Here is a 19737-nt window from a genome sequence, read left to right as displayed (position 1 = left end):
GTGGACAACAGTGGCAGGTCCAGAAGGGGGAAGGTGATGAGACAGCAGGAATGTGCATTAAGATTTTTTAAGTTACTGTGGATGAGTACAGAATAATGTAGAATGTCTAAGGAATTTGCAGGAATAAAGTTATTTACTGGGAAGGAGCACAGCTGAGTAGAAAGTGCTTGAGCTTTGTTTTTTGAATGCCCTAATTTGTTCATTTTTACCCTGAAGCTACCTGAAAGCTTTTTAGGCCAATCTGTCCCTGGAATATTTCCCAATTATTGACAAAGCTAGACAGTAGTGGACTCACAGAAGGGTATCACCTAACCTCTTCTGGTGATGAAGCTACTATTGCTGGAACATTTGCTAACTTCTTAGAAGGCAAATTGTCTTTCAACCCACAACTGCAATTCATGTAGATTTTATAATTTAAGATGTTATTAATGCTAAGCATGCTGTCCCTCCTTTAGCTATAGCCTGGCAAAAGTTATTTTACAAACCAGAGAGAAAAAAATAATTTTCCTTTGTATTTAAAATACAGACTTCCAAATTCTGAAAAGAAATAAAAATCAACAGATGCAATATGGCTAGCAAAAATTTCAGTACTGCTTATCTCATGTTGTTGTTCTGTGACAATACACATAGTGAAGAGGAAAGGGCCTGTGAAATTATGAACAAGCTTTAAAGAAAAATACATTCAGGTGAAAACTCCTGGATATATAAGCATGGTTAGAAGAGGAAAATAAGCAGCTAAGAGACACTTTATTCCTGAAATTTCATTTAACAAAGATTATGCTCCATAAAACTCACTCTGACACCTCAGCACAAGCATGTTTCAGCGTCTTAAGTTAACCTGCATCACTGCACAAGGATCTTTGTTTTCCTGCAAAATATCCTTCTTCAATAAAAAAAAAAAAAAAAAAAAAAGAGAACTGACATACTGTTTTTTCTTTAGATGCATCAGTGTGTTGAAGCAAAAAGAATTTGGGTTGTTCTTGAAATACTCGAGCTTTGATGTATTTATGTGAGGAATGTTAAAAATGTAACCCCTAAAACCCTTTATGCTGTGACTGAGTGCTTGATCTGGACAGATCCACATGACTGAGTACTTTAAATACTGCTCTTTCAAGTATAAACATATTAGGTGTCATTATGCAGCCCCTCTGTTCAACTGCTTTGTGCCAGACATTAATGGATGAGTTGAGACAAAAAAAAAAAAAAAAGGAAAGAAAAATAAAGGAAGACCATTTCAACTTGTTTTAATAAATGCACAGTATTGATTTCTGAAGAAAAGAAATTTGTAAAAGCAAGTGAAGAATGCATTTTGAAGAATAGTTTGCTTTAAATTCTCTGTAACTTTATTTTGCCTCTGCCACAGCATAGGTTCCCATATAAGAGAAGATATTTGCAGTCCTGAACATGTCATGCTGTGTTTACACCAACTAAAAATGTGCAATCTCTTTCCAAATTTTAATCAAAATTCTTCAGATTAAGAGAATTTAACAGGTTGGCAATTCTCTTTCCACCCCAAAACAGATGGGAAGAAAAATGGTTTCCTTTGACTCAGCAATGTGATTTTATATACTCTAAAAATCATAATTAAATCACAATGATCCAGTTTTCAATCATTCTGAAAGACTGAAGGTGTACCTTTCAAGCACCTTTCAAACTACCAGAGTAGCCAGGATAAATCTGCTAAGTTATGCCACTGAAAATCTCAGAAAACAATAACTCTACAACCAAAATATGCTTGTTTTCCTCTGCACAGTAACGGCATTTTGGATTGCAGATTGTGAGAGCATGCAAAATGAATATGCTCAGGGAAAAAAACATCAGCAATTCCAAACCTCTGTTAGTGAAGTGAAAAATAAACAAACTACAAAAACCCCACCAAGAAGTTGCAAAATTGCAAAAGCACCAAATAAACAGCTGGGGATCATTGTACCAAGATTAAATGTATGTATAGATAATTCTGCAATAAAGTAACTCTTTTAATACAATGGGGGTTTTTTGATAATACGTAATTAATTTTCCTTCACGTACCCAGTAAAACTTTTTACCAGTAGCTTAGCAGGTTTCGCAAAACTTTTCAGGAAGGATATCCTGAAAAATAAGAAATGTCACTGAATAAAACACAGGTGGAATTAAGACAAACTACAGGAACTTGCTCCTGAGACCTGCTGTGTCTCCTCCAGTTAAGCAAATGCAGGATCTAAAAGCTTGCTACAGCCAACTGCTCTTCCTGTCCTCACCCTCCCACGTCAGTCCCAGCTCTTCTGCTCATGCCCACCTTGATTCTCAGTGTAATACAGACCCTTCTTCTCTCCTCACCCTTCCCACCAGCTGTCCAACTCGAGCTCCCTCTTTAGCACCCAGCTGGGACAGCTCTTCTGCCTGCAGATGGGTAAGGAGTAAGGGAAGAGCAGGACAGGGCAGCAGAAAGAATGTCAAGGCATGGGTGTGACAGAGAAACAACTCCCCCTGAAAAAAAAAAACTGGGCTGGTAAGTGGGCTAAAGAAGAGGTGTTTAGCACAGTGACATTTTTGTTAGACTGTACTGTTTTAGACTGAAGAACAACTTCAGATACTGAAGGCAGAGAGAGCACACATACAGTGAATTGGCAGGGATTTGACTGGATGAGCTACTAGAGTAACTACTTAGGAACTCTCCCATCTTGCTAGGCATACAATCTCCACAATACCTACAGAGACTATAATTTTTTTCACTGATTTAGGGGGTTTTGGTGGTTTGATTTGGTTTTTTTTCCATTGCAATCGTAAATTTATCTGGTTGAATAAAGGAACTGTCCTTTAGCTGGCCATGATAGTTACCACTGACAAAAACAATCAGCTTACACAAACTGATCTCCTTTTGTGAATTAACAACCTTCATTGTTTCATTAACATTAACTGCTTAGGGATAAGCCTAAAAGTTTCCAGCAGAGTCTAAAGAGGGTTAAAACAGCTTTGAAAAATCCAAGCTCAGCATTTGGGGTGGATAAACAAATGAAGAATGAAGGAAGCTACTTGGAGATATTTTTGGTTGGCTAATCGTCTTTATGTTATCCGAAGTCAAAAGTTTCCCCTAAGCCTTCATTAGTCAGTACATCTGAACTGTAAAGAGATTGAAAAACAAGATATTACTAGATATGTCTAACTGCTGTTTTCACAGCCATAACCATGCCTTTTCAACTGTACTGCCTATAAAAAAGGAAGATATTATGAGGAGATTAGCAACTGAAAATCAGAACAGACCCAATCATTCACCCAAACATATAACTGATCTCCAGTTACATGTTACCTATAACATATATAAGCATATAACAATATATGTTACCCCACATTCCTCCACTGCATCTAGAAAATGAAACACATGGTGAAGAACAAGAGAAATTTTGTACAGCTAGCCTATGCTGGATAATGAAAACATTGAAAGTTACTGAATGTCCTCAGGAGTTGTACTTTGCAAAGCAGCATCTCCCTGTGACCAGCCTGTTGTTCTCACAAGCCAAACTTCCTGGGACAATGCTGAGTCCACCCTTTTACCTAGACAGAGTTGTGCACGTGGCACCTGGCCACAGAGCACTGTTCATCGACACTATGATAGACAATTCATACTTTACCCTGGAAACAAAGTTAAAATAGGAATATGAGCCTGGAAAATGTACCAAACATATCTGGGAATGTAAAGCCTTTTTTAGGAATTAGCTTAGCTATTTTACCTTCTCATGTCCATCTTGGATCCTGCTTTGTACAGCCACAGGGCAACTATAAAGGACTTGTACAAAATGTTGCTGTCTTTCAAAGATTTAGTGTAAGACCCTACTATCAAAGAAATACTTTTATGAATAACTTAGAGCAAAGACAGACATGGTTTTTTGTACATCATATAACAAGCACTTTGTACACAGTTATCACATTCTTGCGTGAAACCCTAAAGAAGATTAACAAATTTAAGAAATTATTTAGAAAGTGATCATCTGACCAATTTTTCCACAGTGATTGAAAACCATGAGTATGTGTTAGTTCCATTGCCAACACTGACATTTCAACCTTCTTTTCTGTTGACCTATGAGATTAGACAACTTGTCCAGTGGATTAAAGTAATTGCATTAATTCCTAGATAAATATGTCTAATGGGAATTCTGCCTGGTTTGGCCATCGTGGCTGAGTTAAGGCATTTCCATCAAGTTGTCAATCATTTCCTGATAGGCTTTCAGGATTCATGACCCTGCTGGGAAATGCTGGGTGGTGCTTTATCAGGTGCAGCACTCATACCAGAGAGCAGGAGGAGGGAAGCAGCAGGGGAGGCACTGGGCAAATTTGTGGAATCTGACCTTTTGCTTTGGGCACCTCCTTGCATTTTTGCTTTGTCCCAGGTGGCCAACAGCCATGCCATTTTATAGAAATCTTTTTGTTAAGTATGTGTGAAAAGTTGCAGTGCAAGTTCCTAATGGATTGCACATCTGGCATAATAGGCAAACGTGGCCCATGGAGGCCCCAGATTTGCAGACCAGCAAGGGCCTGTACAGGTGGAAACAACCACTGCTTTAAGAGAAAACCTGCATTGTGCCAGACTAGCATAGCTGCAAAGAGTGAACTGTTGGTAACTGCAAGACCTGTTGACAGAAATATGGAGATCGAACAGGTTTTCATAATGCTACAGTGGCCAGTGCAGCAGATAAAGCATGAATGAAGAAACTTACCACTGAACAGAATAGATATTTCAATTATGTGCTTCTGAATACTTTGAATTAATAAGGTTTTGAGTATCAGTTGTAAGGACTGAAAGAAAATTTTGTTTCCAATTTAGATGTTTCAACAGAATACCTCCCTACTTCTGCCCTCGGGGAATAGGAATATGTATCAGCATAAAGCTTATGTATTTCTGGAGGAGTGGGAAAGAAAGAAACAAGCAAGAAAGAAACAACTGGTAAGCCATCTACACACAATTAGTTTGCAAACATTAGCATTAATGAAGCCTGCTTTCCCCTGAACACACATACCATGGCAAGAGACTTCATGCCTGATATAGAACTCAGAATGTGTTGCTGCTACTTGGATTTCCAGTATCTAAAAAGGTGCTCCTGAATTATTTTTCTCTCAGGGAAACTTCTCTATTCCTATTACAATTTAAATTAAGCTTTTAAGTGCTTCACCTTTGAGAAAATTGTTCCTCTGTCAAATTGCCTTCTCCTTCACTGATGTACACTAAAGTAAGTAGAAAGGAGGATAGAATTTTCAAGCATATTAATGCAATCTTTGTCCTCTAAAATAAGCTTACACAAAAACTAATTTCTGAAACAACACTGTCCAGAGATTGTTAACTTGCTAAAGATATTCTGTGAGATATAAAATTAGCAAACTTTATCTGTAATTCAGGAACATCAAATCTATTTTCTTTTACTTTATGATCTGTGCTAAAATTTGACCTAGATAACACTTATAGCTAGGCTATAAATTCTAGAAGTAAGTTAGAAACTAACATCTGTTTGTCAAGGTCACTTTAAAAGGATACTGATAGAAAAGTATTAAAAATGTTATTTTGTTGAATAGGTAGGGAGAAATTAACACTGAGATGTCTAAATATTCCCAGCTTCAAGTTTTATCAGGAAGAGTTTTGAAATTAAATTCCTTCTAGAGTACAAAACAACTGGAAGAACTAGAAATGGAGGAAACTCAGAAGGAAACAATTATGCTAATCACCTGTAATTGCCAGACATGGGGTCTAATATATTTCTATTTCTCTGTCTCTTAACAATTTATCCACTTCCAGTACTTGGCATCCGCTGTTTAGCTCTTAGAAGAAAGCTCCAAAATTGTTATCCCCTGGCCCCTCCACACAAGGAATTATGCTGCTGAACCAGTCCACTCCCTTGATTCCTGGAGCCCCCAGTGATTGTGACAGACATCCTGGTACCTCTTACAGAGCTGGGCTGACAGGATGGCACTTTCCTGGTTCATGCCTGAAATGTGCTACCAGCAGTCATGAGTGCATTTACAGATTAGACAGCTAGGACTGTCAGCTTATCTTTGCACACTGAGTTTTTCTTAAGCATCTTGGTGATGCAGATAACAAGCTTTACTCGTTTGCTAATTGAGAAGAGCCTTGGGGTCTGAAGACTGCATTATAAATATAGTGACTGATCAACTTTCATTAATGAAGTTACCTTCAGACTGACAAGTTTGGTTTTAAAGTGGTATCATACAAAATGTAGTTCACAGAACAGAAGGCAGGGGAATTCAGCTTTCTGTAAAAGTGTATGATAACATTCACTAATTTTGAGGGATGATATTTTCACTTTTAGGATTGATAGGTAGAGAAAGTGAGAAACTCCCAGTACTTCACACATGTTTTTATGATGATTTACTTGACAGGAGAGAGACATGATAGCATAACATTCTAAGAGGTTGGTAATATCCAGAGATAAATAAAAAAATATTAAAATATGCTGAAATTTCTTCAGCTTATCCCCTGAACTCAAAAGAATCTGCTGTCACTCAATTGTCTAGGCATTCTAATCAGTTGTTAACATTTCCCCAAATAACAGCTGACAGTATAAAATTGGTCAAATACACATTTTTAAACCCTTCTTTCTAAGAAGACCCTCTACTATATCTAGAGAACAACACACATACTGCTCTATCTTACTGACAAAGTAACTCTTCACATGGTTGAGAGATATCGGTAATTAGCAGGTCTTTCAGCAATTTTTTCCTACTTCATTTCCTTGCTGGAATTTTAAAGATTACATATTTAGATAAGACTTTAGACTCTTTGGCTGTAGGTTATCATTTACCACACTAAAATAAGAACAGAGTTGGGTTATTGGAACAGCACAGAGCTAACATGAGAGCAATTGGGTTTTGTCTTTACTAAAAGCCCTCTATGGCAAATTTACAGTCTTGGCACATAAAAATTAAAAATGTTGAGGTTTGGCCTTCTAAAGCAAAGGGCTATTTTGCAGAAACTAAAATTAAATTAAAGTTAAATTAAAATCTTGTTCACATCTTGACCTGATCTGTTGTTTATGACAGAGTCTGGACTAACATATCTTGCCAATAAGCTTCTACACCTAACTTGTATTTACACCTCTCTTTCCTTAATATTTACATTTTTCTAGGACATGTTGCTTCTAACAAAGCATGAAGGTAAAGACAAGATCTTAAGATATCAGCCTATGAATTAGGAACACATTGCACTTCCACAATTTATCTTTTTTTACCTCCTGATAATGAACCTTTCCAATCTGACTCTGTTCACACCATATAAAAAGCTTTCATCTTAATTTGAAGGAATATTCTGACAACCCAGTATAAGAGGTTCATTCCTTGCTAGAGAATGTGAAAGCCCTTCAAGCTTTATGTTTATATTATTCAATTATTTATAAATTAACAGTGAACTGTCATCATTATGCTAAACATGCATATTTTGTTTTTTGGTTTCCCTTATTAAAAAAAAAGAAAAAAAGGCATCTAACCCACAATGTTATGCTGCTTTTCTCTGGTTTCTAACTTTTTTACCCGTAATTATCTCATCTGGAGAAAATTTAAAAAAAAAGTTTTGGTTTTTAAATATTAAAATGGTATCTACAAAGAAATAACTTCATTCTTGAGTTATGGCAGAATGAGACAGCCCACAGAATCTATTTCAATGACAGTTTCTCTCCTACCACAGCAAACAGATATTCAGGTTGAATTCACTGATCCTCATCTTTAGGAAGATATGGCAGGGAACATTTCCACAATTGACATCTTCAAATTATACCTCTTCTAACATCCGGTTGGCATTTTGCAACACCACCACCCAAAATTTCTTTACAGAGTTGTCATTTTTTCAAACAAATCCCCTGCATTAACTAGCACTTTCCTCAAACAAATTTTCATATCCATATTTCCAATCAATTTTTGAGGGTAGTTCCTAAATGGTTGCATATGTCCTCATAAAAAACAGGATTATAAACTCTCTTTAGTGCAACCCCAAGGGCATGTTCTGAAGTAACAGCTAATAGCACAAGTTAGCAATACTTTGAAGAATTAAGTGGAAGGTAGGAATGGCAAAGCTGTATCCTGACTTTAGGTATGGTAATTATTTCTTATACCTGAGTGAACATCTGTGATCATTAGGTTCAAATTACAATTCCTCAGAAGCAAATCACTCTGATTTCTTAAAGCCACTTTGAAATTGCACATCATTAAAATTGCATCCCCCTTCCGGTTCCAAATGTGTATTTGACCTTAACAGAGCACCTGTTAAAGAAACATTTGGCATCATAAAAATTGCAGCAGATGGGCAAGGTGCAAAGAGGCACAGGGGTTGAATCTAGTATGTCAAAACAAAACAAAAAACAACCCTACCCTTTTCAGATCCTCTTACTAGTAAAAAGACAACATACAGAAACACAGAATATGCTGTGGGGACCCACATAGGGGAAGGGACCCACAAGCATCAATGTCACCTCTCAGCCCTGCCCAGAATCATCTTCAAGAGTCACACCATGTGCCTGTTGTACACATGCCTCTTGAACTCTAATATCCAACCTCCCCTGACACAACCTCATGTCCTGTCACTGGGCACCACAGAGAAGAGATAGGTGTCTGCCCCTCCTCTTCCTCTCTTGAGGAAGCTGCAGATGCAGTGAGGTCTCTCCTCAGTCTCCTCCAGGCTGAACAGGCCAAGGGACCTCAGACACTCCTCATATGGCTTCAATCAAGGTTCTTCATTATCTTTGCTGCTGTCCTTTAGATGCTCACTAATAGGTTAAGGGCTTTCTTATATTGTGGCACCCAAAACTGCCCCCAGCACTGGAGGTGAGGCTGCTCCAGCTCAGAGCAGAGGGGACAATCCCCTCTCTTGCCTGGCTGGGATGCTGTGCCCAATGCTCCCCAGGACACCCCAGGCTGGCCCTCCGGGCTGCCAGGGCACTTACATCTAAGTAGGCTTTCACAAGAAGTTTGTATTTCTGCAATCAACAATTGGCTGTAGCAGCCAGCTACTGGCAGAATATATCAGCTTACCAAAAAACTACATGTAGAAAAGATTGAATTTCAGACAAATTTTCACAGCTACTGACAGTATCAACAGGGGGAAAATGAGGAAAAACTTCTTATTAATTCCTTTAATGCACAGAAAAATTAGCTTCCTTAAAAAATACTTCTATTATCTCTAGTTAGAAAATTCTGGAGCCATTTTGCTGTATCTCTTCATGTTGACAGGCTTGGAAGAAGTCTGCTGATTGGGACTCATAAAAAGGTTAAGCCTTCATTTTCAGACACGTACATTTGGAGTTCTTTTAAATACCCTTTTTCAGAAAAAAAATATTAGCATTTTAAATTATTTGTGTATCTTAGTAATATAACATTCAATCAAAATACTGTAACCATGCCCAGAGGATGAAATGGCAAAGCAGAGACCTGACAGACAGACTTACAAAGCTCCCCCTGAGGGTTTGAAGCTGTCTGCTACACTACAAGTGAAACAAATAACTCCATTAAAACATGAATTTATTACCCCAAAGAGGCACTATGTTGGTTGCTAACCACCAATGCCATGGAATGGAAAGTCAGATATCAAAACAGATTTTCTAAAAATTCACTTCTCATTACTCTGCCAAAATTTACAAGAAAAAGTGCAAACACTGCATACAATAAGAGAAAAGGAGATGTATTACCTGGCTGGTACAAACAATTCTTGTGAATAATATGAAAATATTTGACCTGCATAGGTTCCCAAATAGACTTAACTTTCCAATAAGTGCACTTTTTTACCACCTTTACTTTCTCCTTTTTTTTCCTTTACAATTTCACCAAGAGTCCAAAGACTTGGACTTAAACAAGCACTGAAATTCTTTCATTCTAAATGTCACAAGGAGAAAACCAAACATTTTAATTAGGATTGGTATAGACCTGAAGCTACAAACACTGAGCAATAAGGACTAAGTCAAAGAGCACTGTCTTCATTAATAAACCTACTAATACATCTCTGCAGCTTCAGACTAAGCTTTTAGTCTCAGACTGAATTCATTTCCAGTAGAAAATCAGGCTATAACTGAAGCAGATATCTATGCCTTGCAGTGATTACACAGACACATCACCTCCTTACTGGATGCAGATTTGCAGTCATAAATAGATTAACAGTGAAGAAGTTACACTGGCACCTGTATCTTCAGTATTTCACCTGATGATTCCAGGGGTAATTATCAGAGCACAGAGGAGCCATATGGGTATTTCAGAGCCTTGGAGACCAACCTGAGAGCACAAGGACACATCAACCCATTTCACTACAGTGGGATCACACACTGTTGACAACATGCCATACCACAGCAGGGCAGTGCCAAGGCAGAAATGGGTATTTAATAATATCTACAGCTAATATAGTAACATATATATGGTGGTCTATGTTGGAGTACAAGCCATTTTCTGGTCTGAAAATTAGAAAAAACACCCTTTTTAAAATCCATTGAAGTTGCATTTGAAACCACATCTTCAAAATACACCAACACAGAGCTATCAAACAAATAACTAAAATACAAACAGATATTAATCGTGCTTGCTCTTCTTTTTTGTTTCTTGTTTTTTTTTCCTAAAAATTCAGGTCACATATAGTACCTAAAGTGTAACTGCAGGTAAACAGTGGGATTGCAGATTCCACTGCCACAACTCCAGCCAGGACACAGTTATATCCAAAATTATTCTAACATCCAGTACGAAGCACAATTTTGAGCAAGTAAGGAATTTTTCTTCCTCTTTTTCAAACTTCAATATCAGAAATGAAATCCTGACAAGATTTACTCTACAGATTTGCAAAACAGAAAGCAAATTAAAAATGTCCAAAGTTTACCTATAAATTATTAATACTTCCTTCTTATTCCATAGGCTTGAGATGAGAACAGTGGAAAATTTACTTTGACTACAAGGTGTCATGACAAAAATAAATACTTAGGTTAAATAATTAGCAGATATGCACTGTCTGGCCAGCCTCAAATTTTGTGCTCTAGTATCAGCCTAGTATGAGGCAGCCAAGGACCCTACGCACTTGCCTTGCCTCTAAATCCATTTTTGTAGTCTGCACCAAGGTCCCTAAAGTTAACCAGCTTTTACAGAGGTTAACTGAAAAAAAACCATAATTGTGCTCTTCCAAGCAAAAATGTCACTACTAGAACAAAGATATATGGAGGGGATGTGGCTGGGGGGGTGGCTCTTGTTTCAAGGAAATTTTTAAATTTTGAGTTTTTTCTTTTCTAGCTGGTGTGGGGAGGGATGGGATGGGATTATATGTATATGAATTAGTAAGAGATCAGAGAAGGTGCAAGGAAAGCAAGATAAAAATATGTATTATGCAGGTACCTTCTAATTGAAAGGGGTTTAGAACTGGGATAAAGGTACATAGTTTTTGTTCTGGAAGAAATGATCCTTGGTACTTTCCTTGTAACTAAACAGGATTGCATAATCATGGAACCTGGTTTCAATCCATATTCTCAGAGTTACCCACAAAAAACCACGTTCTTGGCTAACAGCTCACATCAGAAGAGGTAAAAATGTAATTGTTTAAACAAAGAAACAAATAAAGAAAAATCACAAGATTGCTAATGCTGACTTTCCACAGATTTCAAATTGCAAACAGCGAAAAATTCTATACATGAAGTGGTATAGAAGTATAAAAGAAGCAAGAATTAAAGTCTTTAAAATTGGCATTTCTTTTGTTTTAAAACTTGTGAGAGCTATTTTGTAATGCTGTTTTGCTACTTTTAATAATGTTTTAAGGAGAAAAGATTCCAAGTATAGAGATAGAACTATAATAAACATATATTTTAAGAATAAACCATAATCCCAAAATCCCTACTAAATGAACACTGTTATTGATGCCACCTCTTCATTGTACTCTACAGCAACACAAGGTGCCCAGGATACTTTTAAAATATGCAGACTAAAACACGCAAAAAAAAGTATCCATAACCCCCAAAGTCCTATTTTCTGGGAGAGGAAGAATTTACAGAGACTCAATACAATTCTACCCTCTCTTTTCCCTTGCTCCCTCATTGCCTTTATTAACTCAATATGGCCCTACACTCACTTTAAAGACTTTGTTGCTATGGGAATTTATTTCCATATTTTATTGTCAAGGAGAAAAATGAGATTTTGGTGATTAAATGTCACAGAAGCTCTGACTTTTGCACAACCTAATCAAATCTACAGACTTTTAAAAAAAAAAAATCTGTGTATGTGTTTGATATTCAGTTTTACAGTTCTGATCATAAAAAGGTACATATGTTCTACCTGGCATTTAAAAGCTAAGTACAAAAATTCTCTGTCCCTTCCCCCAAAAATCTTCTGGATAATTTTAACATAATTTCCGCATGCGCATTTTCAGTTACTTTCCTAGAAATTCAAGAATAAAACATATTTTGCTACCCCTTTCTCCCAATGAGGACTATCCATAGTATAAAGAGATTCTTCTCTTTTATAAACAGCATTCAAGGTTGGTGAGGCTGGAAATCCACCTCCTAGTAGATGACCAATAAAGACAGCTACAAAATTGCAAGCATGGGTTCCTCCCCTCCCCATACCTAATCTATATTGCAGCTGGAGAAAAGAAATACATGCCATAGGTACAAAATATTTTTCAGTTCCTCCAGTAAATATGCCAAAAAGTATTTGCTGTCTTCTATCACAACTGGCTGTTTCCACTGTAAATCCCATGCACTTGTACTTCCTCTCTTTTTAATATTGTACCTGTCTACACAGGTTAATGTTTAGAACCACTCACTTAGAAAAAAGCATGTAGGCAATCATTAAATCATTACGATTTAAATAAAACTGAACATAAGCCACAAAATTCAAAACTAAACTTAATGTCAGAAAAAAATCTCCCTGTGGCTCAGGGTTTGTGTATGGCTCTTCCTCAAAGGAAGTTCTCTCAGGTTCGGAACCAGAGCTCACATTCATGCACCATGGGTAGGACTCTTGGGCAGGACTCCAGGAACACAACTGAGAATGCAGCTCTATAGAACAGACATGGGCAATGCTGTCAGAGGACTACAGTGATGAAACTTAAATGACCACAGTTAAGATGCTCAAGAAAACCAGAAGCCTGACCTTCACACTCTCAGAGCCTTATTTTTCCCTAAGGTGCTGTAACAAACTGCTGGAAATCAGAACTCAGAGCATCCAGAAGCTGCACCTGCTCCCTATCTGATTCTGATTGAGGACATACTTCCAGGTTTCCCCTCTTCTGACACTATTATTGTATGCCCTGACTTCTGGGAGCAAGAGGTTTAGCTTGTGATTGACCAAGTGCAATGGGTTCATTAGGTAAAGCTCACCAGGAGCTACAAGCACTCTGCACTTCATCAAAGCAGGACATTTAGGTGTCTAAACATGACATTAGGAGGCTAATGTACTTATGATTGAACACACAGGCACAGGTATAAACACTCTGTGGCATTTAACACAGTCCACACATGATGGATACAACCATGAATGCATGCATTTCAACCATGGCACTAAACCAGGTTTAAGCAGAAAAGCACAATTCCTGAAGCAAATCCACACATAAGGAATTGCACCAGGAAATACTTAACTCATTAAAACACCACTGAGTTTTAGCACTGTGTGGTGTTTTTCCCATTCTGTGGCCAATACCTGGTCAACTGACCCATGGGAGAAGCAGAGCCACCGGGGAAAGGAACACAGCTTTCTAGCTAGCTACCAAATGGAAAACTGAAGATTGCCCAAAGCTACATATATTTCTTATACCTCAAACTTTGCAGAAACTCAAGTATGCTTATCACAGCATAAAATATATTTAAGTATTAAACACTGACTAACCCTACCAAAAAATATGAAATTTAACTGCTCTTTAATACTGATATTTTAAACAGGAAAATTGTCAGCTTCTGGGAAAACAGTTTTACAGAGTTTCTTTAATTAGGGAGCTAACTAATCACTAAGACGAAGAAAAACCTACATCTGTAATAATGCCTAATATTCTGACACTGAGTTGTTAGACAATACAATAAGCTTGGTGCTTCCAATTGGTTCCTTAAATATTTTGAAAACATTAAAAATTAGGAGAGTAACATTTTCTGATTTATATTATTTGCCAAGATTTTGTAGAGTCGAAAGTAGTGAGCCCCCAATACCCTGTAATGAAAACCACCACAAAAAAGTCATGCTGTTGATGTCAGTAATTGGTATGTAACCTCAGAACAAAAAATAAGGGCTAACAAAAACTATGCAAAGCCTGTGAAAACTTTCTTACCTTGTCCCTCTTAAAGAGATTCCTTTCAAGTCAGGGAGAACATGTTGATTTTGTCTGGGAGAGAGTTAATTTTTTCCATAGCAATTGGAATGGAAATGTTTTGGATTTGTGCTGGAAACAGTGTTGATGTCCCAGGGATGTTTTAGCTGTTGCTGAGCAGTGCTCACACAGCATCAAGGCTTTTTCTGCCCCTCACACCACCCCACCAAGGGGGCTGGGGGGCTCAGGGAGCTGGGAGGGGGCACAGCCAGGACAGGTGACCTGGGGATGTTTCAGACACACAGCATCATGCTCAGCATGCCAGAGGTGGTGTTTGTCTTCTCAAGTAACAGCAGTACGAGAGAGAGCTTTCCTGAACACCTTCCTGCCCATGGGAACCAGTGAATGAATTCCTTGCTTTGTTTGCACACACAGCTTTTGCCTTATCTATCAAACTACCTCTATCTCAGTCACTGAGCTTCCTCCTTCCCTATCCTAAAGGGAGGGAGTGAGCAAGCAGCCATGTGGGGCCGAGGTTAAACTACAACAGGGAAGAATGGAGCAACACACATACTGTGTGTGCTACCATGCAGTACAGATCTTATGCAGGACTGAAGACAGCAACCACCTTTCTCTGGCAAACTCCCTTGAAGGTAAATTGAACGTTCTCCACAGCTCCCGTAAATATGAAAAGCCTTCTCTCTTTTTTAATTTATTTATTCATTTATTAAAGAAGACTGCCTTTTTCATCCTTCTAGAGAGGCATTCTCAAATATGCTCCTATATATTACTGTAGACCTCAAGTGGATAGATAAAAGTAATGGGGATTTTACTGGCAGTTCCAATGAAGACACTACAGATTTAATATTAAAATATAATCCCTATTATACTAGTGTCAGCGACTTCAGCAAGACATCTTATGATTCCTCATTTTTAACAAGATACAACTCTGATAAATTTGCCTTAGGATGCTGTATTTCTGTCATATGTGATCTGCTCCAGTGGTTTAAATCACCCCATGAAAATATTTTCAGGAAATACAGCTATTTATACATATTGATGTCAAATTCAGTACCACTCCACCAACATCACAGGGACCTGCAGGAGATCAATATCACTGAGAAGACAGTGGAGGCCAATCTTGCTTTTCTTATTTCAGGATCAAACATAAAAGCAGCAAGCAGCTGTGGGAACTACAGGAAACAGCAGTATTAGCTACTTGAAATTGTCAAGGGAGAGATAAATTGGAAAAAGCTTTTTTTGTCAAGGAAATATCTGGTGAGGTGGGGAGAGCAATGGTCAAGACCACACAGGGCTCGTGCTGTTGCCATCCAGCAGAGTGAAAAGCATCAGAGTGGCTCATCCACAAATATGAGCAATGTATGTGCAGGCACATTTGTCTCACCACTTTCAGCATTTTGTACAGCCTTAAAGCTGACAGGAAAATTAACCCCCAGCTGACTACTGCACAATGAGAGATGCTAGGGATAAATGAGGCCCCAGCTGGCAATGGAGCCCCCAATCTCTTCCCCAGTTCTTGAAATGCTAAGGGTTACCCAGCCCATAAATGCAATATTTAACAGCTCAGTGCACTTGAATATGTGGCTCCTGTTAGACAAAATGAACCCATGAGAGGTCAAGTCATGTTTTGTAGCTGTAAGTTATTTATTATTTTGAACTGTAATAAAAGCATCTCTCTGAAAAGCATATTTAAATATCTGACTCCAAGGATGAAGTCTGTCCTGCAAGGGAGTAGCTGCTGCCCTAACAGTCTAAACACTGTAAATACTATACTTCAAAGACATGGAGACAAGACTGGATCATGCCCACCCAAAAGAGAAATAACTTTCAAAGTAATAGGTTTCAAATCAGTTGTGCCAAAATATCATGACCTCTGGGCAAGTTCAGCATAATAAAATTCCTTGGATGGTGGGAAATGCGTAGAAAATAAATCATTGAGTTAGATTTTAAATAATGATGAAATACTGCAAAACAGCATAACTTGTAAATGGAGAAGAGATGAACAATAAGCAACACTAAGTACTACATTACTAAGGCTTCAGAGCTACTCAGAAGAGAAGGATAAAACTGCAAATTTAAATCAAGAGAAGCATTTTATTTTGACATTGCTTTTCTAAGCACAATACTTCTAAAAGTAGCAACTTCAAAGACTGAAGAAAGCAGAAAATAGCCTATGTGAAGTTTAGAGTGTTCTCAAAAATCAGTAGCTTTATCTAATACCCAGCAGCATATCATCCACAACTAAGACCGTTCCAAGACCATAAAAGAAAGTACAGTATTATAAAACTTGGTTTGGTGGTTGACCACGTCATCCATGAAGGCCCCAGGTTTACATCATTACCTTAAATAAAACATAGGCCTCCAATAAAATTGTCTTTTACAAAACCAATGCTGCTATAATAGCACAGGAGGCTAGATAATGCATCCTGCAATCAAATTTGTGGTTCATGTTAAGCTATAGACACCAATAACTAATTCCACATGTGAGACAGACCTCCTGGGGGGAGATTTTAATCAAATAAGCCATGGAAAAAGATACATTTCCTTGTTTTGGTATAACAAACCCCCTGTACTAACAATATGTTGATCTGGTAAAATGTTACTGTACTGTAGCAGTGCAACATTAGTAGAACTTACATCTGGTTTAGTTATTCCTGTATGGCAGTTTGTATACATAAGCTACAGAACAATAAATACTTTATCATTACTGTTGTATTAAAAATGAGCTTTAAATGCATTTGCTCCACCTTTTTAACTGCTAATATTATTCAGATCCACTCCCAGTTTAAAAAGAACAACAAAACAACCCAGCAAACAAAAGAAAACTTAAAAAACCGACAAGATGAAAAAGAGCAGCACAGTAGGGTTTGTATTAGCTTTGTACTGTTAATTGGACAGAAGACTGTTGATTAATGCTTCTGCACTCAAGCTGAATATTGCAAGTACAAAACAATTAAGCCTCTGTATTTGCATATTTTCTGTAATAACAAAGTTGATCACAGCTCTCTCCCATAATCAACCTCACCCTCCCAGTCCTACACCTCTGGTGGTTTAACTTGCCCAACTCCAGCTGCTGACAGGTACAATCTCTAAAACCTATCACACCTGACAACTCAATCAGTCTGCATACCTGCTATGCAACATATGCTGGAAATTACTCAAGGTCTAGAATCCTGAAAAATAAAACAAAAATCTAACTTACTGCCAACAAGGAATGCTTTACACCCCAGTAGAACACCATTTTTTCAATTATTCTCATTTCAGACAACTCATTTATGACTGCAATAAATACAATTCCATTAAAATCTTCTGACTCAAAGGCAGTGCATACCTTCTTGTCAGCCAGTCAGAATAAAATAGAGCTAACCAAATGAAATGGAGTCCAGACTGACAACTTTTCCAGCCAGAGTGAGAGCATCACAGACAGACAGGAATACAAGACTTGGCAAAAGAAAAAAAATCAGCAGCCAAGTTTTACTGAATAACCAGTACACAGATGACAGAGAAAATGCCTCAAGAATAGCTTCTAAATAAGGGGCAGCATTAATCTGCTCAGCTAGTGGTCCAGCTTTGCAGCTACCTTGTTTAGAAGCCCTGTCAGTTTACTCAAACTGCACTGGGATGTTTTCATGTTCTCAATGTGACAAATTAGAATGCACATGATAACTGGTCTTGTGTGGTAGCCATCATTTTATATCATTGGATACTTGGCCCAAAGATAAGAACACAATGGAAAAAATAGCCTTGTCACCCAATACCATATCCTACCATCAAGTGGAGCATTTTTCAAGTTGCTTGTACCAGTTCATACTTTACTGACCAAGATGGTCATTAGTTTGACTATTCTTTAAACATAAATAATTGTGTCTCAGTTTCCCCAATGGTATATTCTAAAAAATGTCATAGTTGTCAAAGTTGAAAGCTATAGTCCAGCAGCATACCAGCCCAGGTACTCAACCAGCCACTCCCCCAAATCCATCTCTCTCCATTCTTTGTTTCTGTGCTCACACTGCATCTTTCCTCTCACTGTTAGTCAGTACATCTCTTTGTAACACAATGTCAAGGACTGGAGACAACCTGAACTGATTCAGGTCTAAAGTAACTCTTTCAAGATGTATCTGGGATATTTGGGGTGAGGTGTTTAAAGATTATTTTTTTACCTGCACTTCCTCTCAGTTCTGTTTGCAGCACAGCCTAGGATACAGCTCTATCAGCCTAGCTGGATTGGGCTGAGCTAAAGGTTGGGTAGTCTGAAAGGACCATCCTGCTGTTCCATTACAAAGCATTCAGTTACTGCTTGCTTAGGTAACACAGGCTTGAGCCACCAACTTTTAAATTATTTTCCTTTCTTCCTTGACTCCATTCTACACATTTGCCTTCCAACACATTACAAAACACTACAACTTTTTCCTCAACTGATGTTTTTTATGTCTTTTTTTCCCCTTTCTCCTGAAGTTGCCCTCTCTCAGTATTACACTAGGAAAACACAAAGAACAAATTCCAGAACAGGTATACTGACACAATTCTTTATAATTTGTTCAGGCTGAGCAGCACTCAGCCCAAACATACATGCAAGAAACATGCAGCCTCATAATTTAGTGAGATAAAAAATGCATTTCTAGCCAATAACCAAAATATTCATATTTTCATTCAATTTCATTCTCTCCCCATCAAACTGTATCCAGCAAAAATCAAATCTCCATAAAGGTCTGTAATCTACAAATTACTATTTCTAGCATTACAGATGAAAAAATAAATTTTTGAAGACACTGACTCTCTGTCCAAGACAACTCTGATGACGGGTGCAAAAAAACCTCACAAGCCAGGTGCCCAAATTGAGAGCTCCACACTTAAGAAGAGAGACCTTGTGTTCAGAAAGTTAGGATGTGGAAGCTTGGATTTCACCTGTGTCATTCAGATTTCTTCTGGACCAATTTGGCCCTGGCCCTGGCATGGTAAAGGAGTAAAAAGGTGGGAACAAGCTTTTCTCCCTCTGAAACATCTGCAAAGACTTTGGGTTTGAGCAATGAGTATTCAATAATAAAAACTTTCAAGACGTTCAGAATTTTCTGTCATATGAATGTTTTTGCCACTGTTTAATTCCACAGGATAGGGTAACACTTGAGTTATTAACTAAACTCTTTGAAGCACTTGAAAAAGTCTCATTTTTGTGCCTTTCAGTATAAAGCCTGCTGTTGCAAATGTACTCTACTCTAAGGAAAAAATTAATTAGTTTCCTATTTGCTTCTGCTCAGTGTTAGATGCACAATGTACTATACAATATCATACATTCAGAAATCTTGTATATGTCATTATACATGAGTAAAAAAACCTAAATATGTGTATGTATTTATATGAAATTATTCTTTCCTTCTCCATTTTGTCAGAAAAGAGCATAATAACTAAGTAAACACCTTAAAGCAGTTTAAGAGAAAACTACAGCTGACTAGGTGTTTTGTTGTTTTGTTTTACACTACTATTTTCCTTTTATA

At 37.7% G+C, this 19737-nt stretch overlaps 1 protein-coding gene across 2 annotated transcripts in view; it reads right to left on the bottom strand.

The window, feature by feature from the left end:
- The window catches only part of TMTC2 (transmembrane O-mannosyltransferase targeting cadherins 2), a 230382-nt gene that overhangs the window by 109004 nt on the left and 101641 nt on the right, over positions 1-19737 (bottom strand). The gene's annotated exons all lie outside the window — the stretch shown is intronic.

This window comes from Erithacus rubecula (assembly GCF_903797595.1).
Source record: "Erithacus rubecula genome assembly, chromosome: 4".
Classification (NCBI taxonomy): Eukaryota; Metazoa; Chordata; class Aves; order Passeriformes; family Muscicapidae; genus Erithacus; species Erithacus rubecula.
The sequence above is the reverse complement of the archived record's forward strand: the minus strand, read 5'-3'. Positions and strand labels throughout refer to the sequence as shown.